Source organism: Hyperolius riggenbachi, chromosome 10 (assembly GCF_040937935.1).
Source record: "Hyperolius riggenbachi isolate aHypRig1 chromosome 10, aHypRig1.pri, whole genome shotgun sequence".
Taxonomy (NCBI): Eukaryota; Metazoa; Chordata; class Amphibia; order Anura; family Hyperoliidae; genus Hyperolius; species Hyperolius riggenbachi.
This window is the reverse complement of record NC_090655.1, coordinates 65,908,510-65,924,339: the sequence shown is the minus strand read 5'-3', so window position 1 is coordinate 65,924,339 and position 15,830 is coordinate 65,908,510. Positions and strand designations below refer to the sequence as shown.

General features: G+C 45.1%; 1 protein-coding gene across 5 annotated transcripts in view; it reads left to right on the top strand.

Annotated features, from left to right (window-relative positions):
- The window catches only part of CCDC186 (coiled-coil domain containing 186), a 135,348-nt gene that overhangs the window by 21,933 nt on the left and 97,585 nt on the right, over positions 1–15,830 (top strand). Inside the window, exon 1 of one of the 5 annotated variants that reach the window (XM_068258011.1) lies at positions 5,732–5,807. The exons of the other annotated variants lie outside the window; for them this stretch is intronic. The gene's annotated coding sequence lies outside the window, so the exon portion shown is untranslated. Of the gene's footprint in view, positions 1–5,731; positions 5,808–15,830 lie in introns of those variants that run through there. 5 annotated transcript variants of the gene reach the window in all.

Sequence of the window (15,830 nt, the reverse complement as noted above, 5' to 3'; positions counted from 1 at the left end):
ATATAGGGCGACATTGCAGGAAGTGACGCGGCGAGCGGAGGAAGAAGGTAAGCTCGCTGCCGCTGTACAAGCTTAAAATCTCTAGCATTTAAAAAGCTGTTGTGATGTGTACCAGCCCTCTCTCTGTTTTGGGTTTAAAAACAGCTCATCTGTTTTTACGCACTGTCTATGTCCCTGCTGCGAAAGTTCTGTCTTCTTCCTTTTTTTTTCTAGTGAAGACATAGCATTCAGATGTCACTTCCACAAGGCTGTTTCCATTTATGTGATTTGTCCTGAAGTAAAATGCCCATTTTAAAGCGTGCTAATCAAAACAAAAGTTTGCCTTCTTAAAACAGGAGGTATTTGTGGTTATTCAGGTTGGAGTGGGCATATGATGTGTCCCATAATGCATCACTGATGAATATGCAGGTCATCATTTGTTGTCCCTGTAAGCTAACCACACCTCCAGAACTGCTGGAATGCAATAATGTGTCTGCCAAGCACGCCCCCCCCAGAAGAATAGCAACTAGGCCAGGCATGGGTAAACTTGGCCCTCCAGCTGTTAAGGAACTACAAGTCCCACAAGGCATTGCAGGAGTCTTACAGCCACAGTCATGACTCATAAAGGCAAATGCATTGTGGGACTTGTAGTTCCCTAACAGCTGGAGGGCCAAGTTTGCCCATACCTGAACTAGGCAGTGGGCTCTATTCACAATCACACCAGCAGTAAGGCTCTATTCACAATCACACCAGCAGTAAGGCCTGGTGCACACCAGAGGAGTTTTTCTAAAAGTTTTGAGTTTTTAAATCTGCTGCTAATGTTATCCTATGTGTCTGTGCACACTGGAGCAATGAGGTTTTGTAAAAAAAAACCCCATAGCATTACATTGGAAAGAGCTTTTGAAACCTCTAAAAAGTCTTCCCAATGTAATGCTATGGTTTTTTTTTTTTACAAAACCTCATTGCTCCAGTGTGCACAGACACATAGGATAACATTAGCAGCAGATTTAAAAACTCAAAACGCTCAGAAAAACTCCTCTGGTGCTATTCACACCTGCGTTTACAATTGCTGACGTTTTGCAGGAGTGGTTTTTTTCCGATATTTCACGTGGAAAAATCACTGAACGGTGCCGCGATTTTGGCGCGATCGCTTTTTGCGCTTCTATAGCACTGAAACGCGATCGCCTGAAAATGGTGCAGGCTACGCGTTGGCGTTTGGCGTTTTTGGGCGATTTGCGGCTATTACCGCAAATTGCCCAAGTAAGAACGGGCCCATAGGGTTTCATTATGCTAGCGCTTTTAAAAAGTGCTAGCGTTTTAGCGTTCTGCCGAATCGCGGCAAAACGCTCTAGTGTGAATGGGGCCTGAGAGATGTTTTTTACCGCTGTATTACCGGCAGTGATAATTTCCGCATTTTTTTTTTTTTCCCACATTCATTTAAAAAATTGTCTGCATGTTTTCGGCATGCGGGAACAATACGTAAAACAAATTGGGGAAACATACGTAATTATATAGTAAATATGCGGAAACCATGCGTAAAAAAGAAATGGCATAAAAAATTGTCAAAAAGAAAAAAAATTAAAGTCCACCAAACACAGTGCTCAAGGCTGAAGACTCCATTTAAGTCAATGGGAAGGGAAATGTATCACTAAGTACTTGCAGGCGATATAAAACCGGTAGTTAAGTCAGAAATAATGCGCCCCTTTTTCTTTGTGAATTTTGATTTCCCCCACCGCCCCCCCCCCCCCCCCCCCCCGCACTGTTTACGCATGCGGGAAAACTAGGTGTACAATTTTTTTTATGCATGCGGTTTGTGAATGTCAAGATGGTCTTATTTCAGTCGGGAATTTACGGCAAGTGCATTTCCGCACGTGGAAAATGATTGTGAATAGAGCCCATTGTCCGCTATCCATATCAGTGCAGTGCAGCTCCTTCTCCTGCAACGTGGCCGCATGAGCCCATCCATGCGCAGTTAGCCGGAGCTGCGGGCACTGTGCTACTGCTCATGCGTGACTGGAAGAAGAGGAGCTGTGAGGCCCTGATGTGGATGCAGGGGGGCAGCGCTCAACAGTGGGGGACATCGGACCACTGAGGGAAGCCTCAATAGGATCCTGAGGCTTCCCTCTCTTCAGGTTACTATCTTATTTTTAGCCTGAGCTCGGTTCGGGATCCCTTTAGTTATACCCACTGGCATCACTTGTGATTTGTAAAGCTCTGGCTAATGTAATGCGATAGACGATTCAAAACATAATCGCATCCCTCAAGTGAGATCACACACATACCATTACATTAATTAGCAAGAGCTTTTCAATTCGCTAGCGCCTAGAAAAGCACTGCTAGTGGGTCCCAGGCCTGTAGGATATCTATACTTACAACATGTAAGTAACGCTATTCATACTGACTTCTTAATCAATGGCTGTAATGTCATAAATCCCCCCCCCCCCCCCCCCCCCCCCCCAGCTTGTCCTGCTAGCTGCTTCCATAGACGGGGGTGGCACCATTCGGAAGTGTACGGGGAAGCAGGCTGTAACAGCCTGATTTAATTACACAGGGAACTTGGTTAGCCTAGCCTGTATAATTATGCATACTGTTAAATGAATGAGCACTGCAGGGGGCAGATGCATAGCTGAGTTTTGTTTTATAAGTCCAATTATTCTTTACAACAGAACGATAGTTAAAACAAAATGTGTCCATTAAATTCCATAGCTGCCATTGGGTTTAGACACTAAAGAGCTACAACATTAAAACCACTGACAGACAGCATAACATGGATTGGCTTGTTTATAGGGAACCTGAAGTGAGAAGTATATGGAGGCTGCCATGTTTTCTTATAATCAATATCCGTTGCCTGACTGTCCTGTTGATATACTTGGCTACAGTAGTCTCTGAATCACACACCTGCAGGAAAAAAACCCTGATATTCATGTTTGTTCAGGGTCTATGGCTAAAAGTATTAGAGGCAGAGGATCAGCAGGACAGCCAGGCAACTAGTATTGATTAAAGGACAACTGAAGCAAGAGGGATATGATGGCCGTGTTTATTTCCTTTTAAGTGATACTAGTTGCCTGGCTATCCTGCTGATCCTCTGCCTTTAATACTTTTAGTCAAAGCCCCTGAACAAGCATGTAGCAGATCAGGTGTTTCTGACATTATTGTCAGATCTGACCAGATTAGCTGCATGCTTGTTTCTGGTGTTATTCAGACACTACTGCAGCCAAATAGATCAGCAGGGCTGCTAGGCAACTGGTATTGCTTAAAAGGAAATAAATACGTCAGCCTCCATATTCAGGTCACTTCAGGTGTCCTTTAAGTGGCACCTGTCAAGAAGGGAGGAATATTAACCATTTCAGCCCGCGGGGATTTTTCACCTTATGCATCAGAGCAATTTTCACCTCCCATTCATTTGCTAATCACTTTATCACTACTTAACACAATTTATTGATCTATATCTTGTTTTTTTCTGCCACTAATTAGGCTTTCTTTATGTGGTACATTTTGCTAAGAATTATTTTTTTATAAATGCATTTTAACAGGATTAATAAGAAAAAAATTGAAAAAATTCATTTCTCAGTTTTCTTCTATTATAGCTTTAAAATAATCCACGCTACCATATTTTATTTGCTCCTTTGTCTTGGTTATGAAACCATTTAAAGAGACACTGAAGCGAGTAAAAAACTCGCTTCTTCTCTTATATTCAGCAGGGGCATGTGTGCCCCTGCTAAACTGCCGCTATCCCGCCGCACAACGGGGGTCCCTTACCCCCCAAATCCCCTCCATCCTCGCCGGGGATCTCTTCCGCATTGAGGCAGGGCTAACCGCTGCAGCCCTGACTCAAGCGCGTCTGTCAGCGTATGGGGACCCCCGGCCCTGCTACCGTTTCCTTAGGGATTCCCTGCCTGAGACATAACACTTGCTATTGGTGTGGGGAGGAGGGGGGAGTAAGAAAGGAAATGACCTCACCGTTGGCTTCAGCTGGAGGGAGTAAAGATGGCCCCTGCCAGCGAAGAAGATGGCCCCTGCCAGCAAACAGAATTCTCTCAATTTACCTTTTTTTTTTTTATTTTATTAAGTTCACTGAAATCAACACTTGGACCGTGCAATACACGTTATGTAAGTAGAGCTAGTATTTATCTACTTACATATGCCTTTTTTTTTTTTATCTGGCATAGTGACAACTCCTCTTTAAGCAGAGGGTAATGAGTCAAATCTTGAAGGTGATTCGCTGAGGAAAAATGGGCAGGCGTAAGGATCAAGGTGATGGTAACGAGGGCCTTAAGGTATTGGCTACACAACTAGGTCAGATTATTTTCTTGTGGAGAGTTTGTGGAATGCAGTGGTCAGTACCCATCAAAATTGGTCAAAGGATGGAAAACCCAGTGACTGAACGAGACAGGGTTATGGCCACCTATGTCTCATTGATGTGAGTGAAGAGCATATACTACAGTCTGTGCTGCAGTAGTTTTTCTGTAGTACTGGAACAAAGTTACTTTAAGTTACCCACCAATGAGGTATCTGCTATCTACATAAAAAGGTCATAACAATTTGGGCACAAGGTGAAGCCGAAAAACTGCTCACCCTGCTCCTGCAAAAGTCCTGGTGACTTTAATTACTATTCCCCCTCCAGACTGCCATGAACTCAGGGGTAAGAGGCAATTCGGCTGCCAGCTGTTGCTGGTGGGCAAATTGCACTGTTTTTTGTTTTTTTTCTTCCGTAATTTGGGCGCTGCCTTTTGCCAGCATGCAAATTACACTCTTTAGTCTTGCAAGTGCTCCAGGCCAATTGATTTCAGCACATTTTTTTTTTTTTAATAACTTATTTGTTACATTTCCCTACTTCTAATTAGTACTGCTGTAATGTGTATTTATGGCCACTTGTCACTAGGGGGCAGTGTGAGACCACAGAGGACTTCTGCTTTCAGTTTATATATTTTCTGTAATAGAAAGAGATCAAAGCATTCCCAGAATTTACAGACGTTTTGCTGACTAAAGTCAAAAGAAGTGCCCTTATCTCAAACGGGATAACTATTGAAGCTGATAATGGCTTAAGGCAAATAAACTTTCATAATGCATTTGCATTATTCTGCATCACCTTCTAATGATTTGCATAGATTTGCATTGGGAGGTGGGCAAGTTGGTGCTGGCAGGACTTCAGCTTACTGCTTTGCTATTAGTTGGCAATGTTGCAAACAAAAAAACGTTTTAAGAAAAGCTGTAGCTTTCAAAAAGAAAAAAAATTAGATACCAAAGTAGTGGGAAGCCTCTGACTGGTACAGAGGCTTCCATGTCGTCCTCATCCCCCATACGTGGCTGCACGTACACACTTGTTTGTGGCCGTGCTCCCCTCTGAGCACATCCACACTGCACGTGCTTAAAGAGACCCAGAGATGAAGAAAGGGGACGTTTTTTTTTACTTACCTAGGGCTGGCTTACATGGGGCTTCCTCCAGCCCCATAAGCATGGATGAGTCCCTCGCCGTCCTCAGGAGTCCTCTGTTTAGCCGCAATCCATCCCCGTTACTCGGCTCGGTTGGGCTCAGTCTGAGTGATGTCAGCTGGTTTTTCTGTGCTTGTGCAGAAGCCCCCCTGCTGACGTCACTGAGCCGTATACCGGAAGAAGATTGCAAGTAGTAGAAATCTGACATTACCGACAGGTTTTGGACTAGCTCATCTTCTCATAGTGGGGTTCTCAGGGTTTTCTTTATTTTTAATAGTACTTAGTGAATGGCAGTTGCTCTGTCCAACTGCCAAAAAAGTGTGCAGCGAGCAGGGAGCCAGCATCTTTGTACGGTTCACACCTGCCCAGCCACACGAAGCCGCGCATGCATGGAGGTGCAAGCATAAAGTCTATGGACTGTGAACTGCACGGGTTGCATCCCAGCAGTAGGCTATGATGTGCCTGACAGTTGCGAGTCTGTTTCAGGATGCGCAAGACATTGTATATAGTGTGAAAGTAGCCTTAGACCAAGTTCATGCCATTGCCCTGATAAAGGCACTTTCACACAGATGATTTACAGTATGTTCACTGGCTGTCACCCACTTCTGTTTATTTCCTGGATGCTTGTAGTCGGCGTGGACTGTGGCATAGTACCTGTATCCCATGCACATACCTCTGAGTGGCTGGCAGCTGTCTGCTAGATGTGACATACGGCAGTTTTCTTCTGAGTTGTAACCGAACAGCATGTCAACCGCTTACACACACCTTTACCAATGCCCTGTCTGGTAGCATTACATGGCGTCCAGAAGGCGCTGGCAGTGTGAATAGAGGCCCAAAGTCATTGTTGCAGGAGGGAAATGTACCTGACACCGCTGCAACTCCAAATCCTAAACGTTCTTATTACACATAAAAAGCTATTTGACCTACATGTCCAGGATGTACAGCAAAAGTTTAATACGTAGCTTGTTTTACAGTAGTTATTACAATTTCTGTGTTGCATAGCATTTTAGCACGGAGGCTTTTCGGTCCCTTTTGGCCCCTTACACTTTCCTAGGATTTCTGATTCACAATGAGCTTGCTGGGTAATCTCTCAGACCTCGTTCACATCTAAAATCGTAATCGCAAGTGTTTTGCGGTTTTGTGCGCGTTTATTCCCCTCCCGGTGCTCCACTGCGCGATGCGGTTTTGGTAAAAGCGCTATTCTAAGCACTTTTCCACCGCGGTTTTTAAATTCAATCCCTGACACAAGTCAGGAAGTGAACTGTTTGACCCGGAAAAGAATAAATACAATGTATCAAATTTATTCTTAAAAGCGTGAACGCAATCGCTGCACAAAGCGATTTTGTGAGCGTTTGCGGTTTTCCTATAACTTCCATTGAGGTGGAATCGCCTCAAAAATGGTCCAGGCACCACTTTGCTGAGCGGATCGGAAACGAACCGCTCAGATGTGAACTCTCTCATAGGGAATCATTGCACAAGCGGTTTTTTTAGGGCGATTTTGAAAAAAGCCTGCGCTTGAAAAAAGGGCAAAACGCCCTTCGTGTAAATGAGCCCTGATTTTGGGTGTTTGAAGTCTTACTCCATAGAGCCACATTAATCCATGCCATGCACTGATGAGGATCAACCTGTCTGAAACAGTCTGTACGCATGTTGGATTATTGTGTCTCTGTACCATTAACAAGCTGACACATCATTGCATTCCAGCAGTTCTGGAGGTGTGGTTAGCATTACAGGGACATCAAAGAGATGATTTGCATATTCAGCAGTGATGCATCGTAGGAGTCATCAGAAGCTCACTCCATCCTAAATAATCATAAATATCTTCTGTTTTAAGAAGAAAACATTAGGTTTTGCATTGTTTTAATAAAAGGGCATTTTGGTGCCTTTCAGCCCCTTAAAACTCCTGGGAGATCTGGTTCACCATGAGCTGGCTGGGGTGTCTGTCACTACAATTCTTTAAAGGACAACTGTAGGGAGGCTGCCATGTTTTCTTTTCCTTTTGTGCAATAGCAGTTGCCTCGCTGTCCTGCTGATCCTCTGGCTCTAATACTTACAGCCATAGCCCCTGAACAAGCATATGCAGATCAGGTGTTTCCAACATTAATTTCCCAGTACGTCAGCTCAGACAGCACCCCTAATGAGACTTGTCTCCCTCCAACACACGGACAGGAATCTGCAAAAGATTTAAATTTGCATAATAGGCGGCCCCAGTATATAAGGCATTAGTCATCAATTACCTTCAGTTCTAGTTTCCTGTCCGGACGTGAAGGAGTGAGAGGTCTCCAGGGAGCCATCTAGTCAGGTGGCTGGGGCTCTGTTGCGGAGGTTTTCCTGGGCAGTCCGCTTCAGGGGGAGCGGTGTGGAGCCTGGCAGCACTTAGGAGGCTTCTCCTAGGAAGGCGGCGTTTTTATGCGTGCAGGGGCACGCAATGGAAACTTCCGATGCGGAAATCCGGAAGTGGTCACGACGCTGGCGTCCCACGTGACCCGGAAGTGCAGCAGGCGGCAGGGGCCGCGGCGGTGAGCTGCTTCAGCTGGGGATTATGCAAATTCTTCAGGAGCAGGTATTTTAGCCTCTCAAATCCTGGTCTCAGATGTGTTGTAAGCTGGGATCATGGAGGACGCTGTAGGACCCTCTCCAGCATTATCTGTGGAGTCTGGCTCCGAAACCCCTCTGGCAAGTGGTTATATGCACACTGCTTAGCTAGTTTTTTCTATGATTATTTCATGGGGGTTCTTGGCTAATTTAGATTTGTTTGTTTGTGTTTTAGCCCAAAAGATCTGATAAATCGAGTGCGCACTCCAGTCAGGACAAGCGCACAGACACCAAGGTTGAGAAAAAATGTGCTATCTGCAACAATCGCATCTCTTCTACCTCCTCTAAGAAATTATGCCAATATTGCACTGATAAGATTGTAAAGAATGAGTCTCCTGCTGTGTTTAAAGACTTAATGGGCTGGATGAGAGCAGAAATGTCTACTGCTATTAAGGAGATAAAGGATTCGGCTATGAGCACTGCTTCTACCTCTAATATTTCTACTGTGCCTGTTGTGTTGCCTGTGGATCCTATTGCAAGCATTTCTGGAATAGTTGTTACGAATCCTCCTGCTGCTGCTATGTCTCCAGCTGGATCAGGTGCCGCCCTTCCTATTCCTCTGGGAACTAAGAGAAAGAGGTCGGGGGAAGATTTGGGTGAATCTGAACTATCAGAGGGAGAGATTTCTGCATTTGAGGAAATTTCTGAGGAGGAGGCAGTGATTAAGGGAAGCAGACCACATAGGTTTGCCTTCTCTCCTGAGCTTATGAAAGACTTTATTGCTGCCATGCATAAAACAATGGGTATAAAGACTGAGCAGAGATCCTTGACAGCCCTTGATCAGATGTATGAAAGTTTGACGGATCCCCAATCTCAATTTATCCCTGTTCATTCCTCTCTGAAGTCCGTGATTAAGAGAGAATGGGATAGTCCTGAGAGAAGAGCCTTTTGGCCTAGATCTATGTCTAGTCGCTATCCTTTTAATCCGGATGACCAGGCTTTTTGGGGACCTCCGCCTAAGCTAGATCCGTCATTATCAAGGGTTTCAAGGAAGACTGACTTGTTGTTTGAAGATTTTGGCAATCTTAGGGATCCCATTGACAAGAAGATGGACAATATCCTTCGTAGGGCCTGGGAATCATCGTCATTAACATTTAAGCCGGCAGTGGCTTCCACCGCAGTAGGGAGATCTTTGAAAACATGGCTCTTGGATGTACAATCCAAGATTGCCTCAGGTGTACCGAGAGAGGAGATACTTAACGACTTCCCAAATCTGTTTAATGCTACGGACTATCTCACTGATGCTGCTGATGACACTGTGAAATTAACTGCAAGAACAACTGCTTTAGTAAATTCCGCTAGAAGAGGGGTTTGGGTAAAGACTTGGGGGGGTGATAATTCCTCTAAATCAAGACTTTGTGGTATTCCCTGTGAAGGGGGTCTTTTGTTTGGGTCAAAACTTGATGAGACCTTAGATAGAACCGCTGACACTAAGAAAAACTTCCCCACTAAGAGAAGGTCCTTTCAATACAAACGGTCCTTTCGCGGGCCCCCAAAGTCAGAATCCAATGAGCGTCCCACCACCTCCAGAAAGAGGTGGGCTCCTTACAGAAACCAGAGAGGGAAGCCCAATCCCCCCTCAACTAGCAAGACTACAAAACAATGACATCAGGCTTCCAGTGGGAGGGAGGTTAGCCCACTTTTACGAAATATGGCATCAGTACTTCACAAACCCATGGCTTCTGCACATTGTCCTGGAAGGATACAAAATAGAGTTCGAAATGTTACCTCCCCAAAGATTCTTTGTCACTCCTCTGCCATTAGGACATACAAAACAACTAGCCCTTCAGGACGAAGTAAAATCCTTGCTTCTCAAAAGGGTAATTCGGGAGGTCCCCTCATGTCAAAGGGGTCGGGGGTTTTACTCTCCAGTATTTCTTGTTCCAAAGTCACAAGGAGGCTTTCGCTTCATTCTCAACTTAAAAGGTCTAAACAAGTCAGTAAAGTACAGGAAGTTCAGAATGAACAACATTATTTCTGTGATTCATCTTTTACAGAAGGACAGTTTCCTTGCATCTCTAGATCTGAAAGATGCGTACCTGCATATTCCCATTCATCTCTCCTCTCAGCAATTCCTCAGATTTGCAGTCCAGTTGGACGGAAAGGTAAGACATTTTCAATTTAATGCTCTTCCTTTCGGGCTATCCTCTGCGCCCTGGTTGTTTACTAAAGTCATGTCAGAGGTCTTAGCAGTTCTAAGACTGAAGTCTGTTAATGTTATTGCCTATTTGGATGACTTATTGCTTTGGGGTTCCTCTGAGAGGTTACTGTATGCCCATTTGGACTCATGTCTCTCATTCCTTCAGTCCCTGGGTTGGCTTGTCAACTGGGAGAAATCCTCCCTGACCCCTTGTCAATCTATGGAATATCTAGGGTTCAACATTGACACTGTTAATGAAAGAATTTTTCTGACTGATAAGAAGATTTCTTCTATACTAAATACTGTTCTTTCTTTTCAGAAATCAAGATCAGTCTCGCTGAGAAGGGCCATGGCCACATTGGGTCACTTAACAGCCTCATTCCCGGCAGTTCAGTGGGGCCAGCTCCACTCAAGGGAATTACAAGTGTGGATTCTAAAGAACTGGAACAGGAGATCAAGTTCCCTAGACAGGGCGGTGATGATTCCTCACAGTATCAAGGTATCCTTGATGTGGTGGCAAATCAAGAAGCATCTATCCGTGGGTCGTCTCTGGAATTATCCATCTCAGACGACGATAACGACGGATGCCAGTGCGTGGGGATGGGGGGCCCACATGGACTTTCGACCAGCTCAGGGTCAGTGGTCAGACCAGATGAAATCAAGCTCCTCCAACAGCAGGGAGCTCGAAGCAGTATGGCAGGCCTTACAGTTTTTCAGCAGCCAGATCCAGGGCCATCATGTTCTAATAAGATCAGACAACAGCAGTGTGGTGGCTTATGTGAACCGTCAAGGAGGAACAAGGAGTCACCTGCTGTGGTGCCAATCGGGTCGCATTCTCAGATGGGCGGAAGCAAATCTGGAATCGTTGAGGGCAGTCCACTTGAAAGGGACCTCAAATCACCTGGCAGACTTGTTGAGTCGGAAAGCTTTGGATCAGAACGAATGGTCAGTCAATCCTCAGATTCTTCTGGAAATTACATCTCATTGGGGATGTCCGGAGATAGACTTATTCGCAAGGAAGGAGAATGCCAGGTGTCGGAAGTTCTGTTCCCTCCACCCGAAAGACAATCCTTGGGCAGTGGACGCCTTCTCAGTGAATTGGGGCTTCCATTTGATGTATGCGTTTCCTCCAATACCGCTGTTATCCAGGGTTTTGAACAAGATTATACAGGACCAAGCACGAGTTATTCTGATTGCGCCATTCTGGCCAAAGAGACCCTGGTTCACGTTACTTCAAGCCTTGAGGGTATCAGAACCAATCAATCTTCCTCCTCATCCGGAGCTTCTGTCTCAGGGGCCATTCTTTCATCAAAATCCGGAGCTTCTGCATCTTACGGCTTGGAACCTGAATGGGGATTGTTAAAGGCAAGAGGTTTCTCAGATGAATTGGCTGGCACTTTAATCCAGAGTAGGAAGAAGGTGACTCGTCAGATCTATCAAAAAACCTGGAAGATCTTTAATGAGTGGTGTGTTGAGAGATCAATGGTCAACAATTCCCTGACTTCAGTCCTGGAATTTTTACAATCTGGGTTCCAGAAGGGGCTCAGTACCAGCACCCTAAAAGTCCAGACGTCTGCTCTGAGCGTTTTCCTGGAGAGAAGATTAGCCCAGGAGGAGTTGGTTATACGTTTCTTTGAGGCATTAAAGAGAATTAAGCCTGTGGTGAGAACAAGGATACCTCCTTGGGACTTGAATATTGTGTTGCAAGGTTTATGTAAACCTCCATTTGAACCTTTAGAACAAGCTTCTGATAAGTTTTTATCCTTAAAGACATCATTCCTCTTGGCAATCACAACCGCAAGAAGATTGGGAGAGTTGCAGGCCCTATCCATAAAAGAGCCGTATTGTGTGGTCTCAGAGGATAGGATCACCCTACGATTGGACATTGCTTTTTTGCCTAAAGTAGTATCTAAGTTTCACAGATCGCAAGAATTGTTCATTCCTTCCTTTTGTGATAATCCAGCGAATGACAAAGAAAGGACGCTTCATTGTTTAGATGTTCGAAGATGCTTGCTTCAATACCTGGAAAGGACTAAATCCTGGAGGAAGACCGAAGCAATGTTTGTAATCTTCTCAGGGAATGCCAGGGGAAGTAAAGCTTCTAAACCAACACTTGCAAGATGGATCAAACAAGCGATTACTGAAGCTTATCAAATACAGGGCAGGCAGCTGTCCTTCCCAGTAAAAGCACATTCCACGAGAGCTGTATCAACTTCATGGGCAGAGAGGGCAGGAGCCTCGATAGAGCAGATATGCAGGGCAGCAACCTGGTCCAGCCAGAACACGTTCGTGAAGCACTATAGGCTTAATGTTTTGGCTAATTCTGACCTATCCTTTGGCAGAAAAGTTCTGCAGGCTGTAGTCCCTCCCTGAATTTATATATCGTGTATATCGTCTCATTAGGGGTGCTGTCTGAGCTGACGTACTGGGAAAGACCAAATTACTTACGGTAACGTCTTTTCCAGTAGTCGCGAAGACAGCACCCCTACAACCCACCCTGGGTAAAAAAAAAAAAAAAAAAAAGATTAAAGATTATATGAGCATTATTACGGTGTCCGTGTCTTTTGTATAGAACTGAAGGTAATTGATGACTAATGCCTTATATACTGGGGCCGCCTATTATGCAAATTTAAATCTTTTGCAGATTCCTGTCCGTGTGTTGGAGGGAGACAAGTCTCATTAGGGGTGCTGTCTTCGCGACTACTGGAAAAGACGTTACCGTAAGTAATTTGGTCTTTCGGAACTGACAAGATTAGCTGCATGCTTGTTTCTGGTGTTGTTCAGACACTACTGCAGCCAAATAGACCAGCAGGGCTGCCAGGCAACTGGTAATGCTTAAGGGGGAATAAATATGGCAGCCTTTATATAATTCTCACTACAGTTGTCCTTTAAGGTCATACCTATTGTGTGAATTCAGTAGATTTTTCACTGGTGTGCCACACCAAGGAAGGCACAGCAGTAGTCTTTGTGTTAGTGATTGTAGCAGGTCTGTGGAGGGTGGGACAGAAGAGGATGCAAGGCTAACAAAGGTACATGCGGGCATCTTGTGTTACCTGCTTTTGTCCAGCAGTGTCAGGTTACAAACTTTGCAAATGTCATTAGTTTCACCTTTGAGGAAACACCAGGGAAAGGAATACGAGCGCTTCTCCATGTTCGTTTTTGCGTAAGTAATATGAAGGCTGCCATTGCTAAGTAAAGTTTTTTAAAACTTTCTGTTTGGGATGTTGTGATGACCCTCTGCCTTCAAGGGATACATGGGTGACATGTGACATGATGAGATAGACATGTGTATGTACAGTACCAAGCACACAAATTACTATACAGTGTGCCTTTTCTTTCTCTGCCTGAAAGAGTTAATCAGGTGACAGTTTTTGTCAGGGTCGGGACCGGGAACTACAACTATAAAACACTTTCCTAACAGAAAAAGGCTACTGAAAGCAGAAAAGAGATAAAAAGGGTCAATAGTTCATAGACTTTTACCTCTGGCATATTTTAATGTATCATTGAGCAGAGACAATGAAACCGTATACACTTTTAAAGTATATTTAAATATAAAATAAAACTTTGGGGTTTCTGTTCACATTAAAGCGTTCCAGAGCATTGCATTGTAACACCTCCAGGAACATTTAATCGCACGGCGCAAGTGATTTCCCACCGGTTGAATTGGAAGAAGCGCAGCTGATACGTGCCAAAACGCAACTTCCTGTTGCCATGCTGCCGTAACGCGTGCACGAAATGGGGTACTTTCACGGGTTGACTAATAGGAAAGCCCCTTTCTAGACACACAAGTAGGAGGAACCAGGGTAAAACCTATTAAATTGTCCTGATGCTGCTCATTGTGTCCTATCTCTCGCAAATGCCCCTCGCAGCTACTTCCTGGGCAGCCGTGGGTGGGTGCATTAGTGCGCAGGCGCTAGCCCGGCTGCGCGCGTCCATGATCCCACATGTGAAAGCGATCTGCTTATGTACACAACATAATTATGTCATGTGCAGAGTACTCCTGACTTCTAGCGTGCGATCAAGTCGGGCCAGCGCCTGCACACTAATGCCCAATCTGGTAGACCAGGAAGTAGCTGCAGGGGGCTTTTGTGAGACGACGGGGACGGAGGAGAATGGGGGGGGGGGGAGTGGTGGGCATGAGGACTGTTCATATACACTCCTGTCACCCCCCCCCCCCCCCCCCCCTGCTTTATTTTTACAATAAGCTTTAGCTCTGGTATCCGTTGAGGACGAATCGGTGGGACATTACTTTGAAGCATTTGTTTTGATATTATAATAGACTGGGGTTATTTCTGGATTTCTGGTAGGCTGTGTTCTTCATCAGTCAGCAAATTGCTGTCTTCTCCCTTGTTGTCATCCACAGAGCTGCACTTGTCGCTCTCACACAAGCCCTCTTTTGTGCCCGCATAATAAGAGCTTGTTAGCTCAGCCTACTTCGTCTGAGAACCTGTTCAGATAATTACTTTCCATAGAGCGGCTGCGGAGGAAGTCCAGACAAACACTCACACAAAGCTACAGCAGCATATTGCCTTCTGTGTACATAACTACTGCAGCAGCTGAGGAAAGGCTGCATGGAACAATCATTATGGTACTCCTGCAGACAGCGTGGGAAGGTTCTGCAGTAAACAATGGTGGTGTTCCAGTACCCACTGTTACAGGGGCAGGAGCTGTGAGGTTACTACGGTTACCTGAGGCTATCATAACATTCATGGAACAATCATTACTGCAGTCAGTGTTAGAGATGTAGGAGGGGCTGTGCATGCATGGAATAATCATTACTGCAGTCAGTGTCAGAGATGTAGGAGGGGCTGTGCATGCATGGAATAATCATTACTGCAGTCAGTGTCAGAGATGTGGGAGGGGCTGTGCATGCATGGAATAATCATTACTGCAGTCAGTGTCAGAGATGTAGGAGGGGCTGTGCATGCATGGAATAATCATTACTACAGTCAGTGTCAGAGATGTGGGAGGGGCTGTGCATGCATGGAATAATCATTACGGCAGTCAGTGTCAGAGATGTGGGAGGGGCTGTGCATGCATGGAATAATCATTACTGCAGTTGCTACTAGAGATGTGGGAGGGGCTATGCATGCATGGAATAATCATTACTGCAGTCAGTGTCAGAGATGTGGGAGGAGCTGTGCATGCATGGAATAATCATTACTGCAGTCAGTGTCAGAGATGTGGGAGGGGCTGTGCATGCATGGAATAATCATTACTGCAGTCAGTGTCAGAGATGTGGGAGGGGCTGTGCATGCATGGAATAATCATTACTGCAGTCAGTGTCAGAGATGTGGGAGGAGCTATGTATGCATAGAATAATCATTACCGCAGTTAGTCTCAGATGTGGGAGGGGCTGTGCATGCATGGAATAATCATTTATCGCAGTCAGTGTCAGAGATGTGGGAGGAGCTGTGCATGCATGGAATAATCCTTACTGCAGTCAGTGTCAGATATGTGGGAGGGGCTGTGCATGCATGGAATAATCATTACTGCAGTTGCTACTAGATATGTGGGAGGGGCTGTGCATGCATGGAATAATCATTACTGCAGTTGCTACTAGATATGTGGGAGGGGCTGTGCATGTATGGAATAATCATTAATGCAGTCAGTGTCAGAGATGTGGGAGGGGCTATGCATGCATGGAAAAATCATTACTGCAGTTAGTCTCAGATGTGGGAGG